Here is a 1,464-nt window from a genome sequence, read left to right on the forward strand (position 1 = left end):
TTTCGAATGAGTCAAATGTGTATTATTTTGAAATTGGCTTTTTTTATTTATTTATTATATTATACAGATTTTTATTTTTTTCCATTTGTTTATTCATTTTCATCAATTTTTTAATCGTTCAAAATGAAGAAGAAATATATCCATGTGTTGAGGGATGTTGGCCATAAAGAGGTTTCATTTGAGCAAATCCAGCCCCCTGACCGAGTGAGTTACCCCTCTGACCTCTGACCTAAACAGTAATCTGACATCACTACAGATTACCAGACTGTCAGAGTCACAGTGAGTGAAGAAGTGCTCAAGAGTGTTTTATTGAAGTACAGAAAGAGGTCAAAGTACTCCACACTCACAGATGTATTTCATGTTTTATTTCAACAGGATCATGTTATTATGTTATATAGCAGAGTTATCTTAAAGCTATTCATCATTCAGGATCACCTTCAATCATGATTACGCTCCAGGATCTGAAACCTCAAGCATGACTGAATCATCCACAGGGGGGCGCCACAGAGCTGCAAGGAGGCAGAGATACTGCAGGAGATGATGTCAAATATCCTCCTCCTCTTCCTCCTCCTCAAAGTGAGGAACAGTCAGGTTAATATAGTTCATAGAGACTTTTATTTAAGGAGCACATTCACATTCAAGACAGAAGCAATGAAAAATATAGGTGAAACAATAAAACAGTAAAGTCAAAAAGTGCACAAAGGAGTTTTGATAAAATGTTCTATCAGCTGAAGAGGCAAGTCAATGAAAATGAAAGGTGCTCTTTGTCTTGTGAGAAGTTATGCTGCGGCTTTTAGGCAAGTAAAAAAAAAAAGGCCAATAATCCAGATATGAAGAAATAAAAGCATGAATCATTTTCTTCTGTGTTGTTAAAAGGCACATTTGACCGGAACTTTTAGATGTTCCTAACTTCATGGATTGAATCATTGTCAAACTTAGGTCACTATAAGGGTCCAGTCTGTATTTTTAAGATATAGAATATAAACAGACATAAGGAGAAAATATTTGATTCCTGAAGTTTCTGAAGCAGAAATCTAAACTTCATGTTCCTGTATTGAAAGTGTTCAGTTAGTTAGTTTCAAACTCCATTAAAGTCAAGTTTATGAAGTGCATCTGGAGCTTCATGTAGGAGGGTGTAAAGAAAGAAACGTGACCTGTAAAAAAAAGAGTTTCAAGTTAAATATGTTATTATATCGATACTTTACGAGACATTTGAATCCTGATCAGAGTTTGACCAGATATCTGTTTTCTTCCTCAAGAAACTCTCTCTCTCACACACAAACAAACACACACACACACACACACACACACACACACACACACACACACACACACACACACACACACACACACACACACACACACACACACAGTGTTCAGCCTGGTACAACAGTAAACAATAAGACAAAAGCTCTCTGTCCTCTGCAGGCGGATCAGACCCACAGCGTTCCTGTCCTCAGTCTG

Source organism: Labrus bergylta, chromosome 9, assembly GCF_963930695.1.
Source record: "Labrus bergylta chromosome 9, fLabBer1.1, whole genome shotgun sequence".
NCBI classification, from domain to species: Eukaryota; Metazoa; Chordata; class Actinopteri; order Labriformes; family Labridae; genus Labrus; species Labrus bergylta.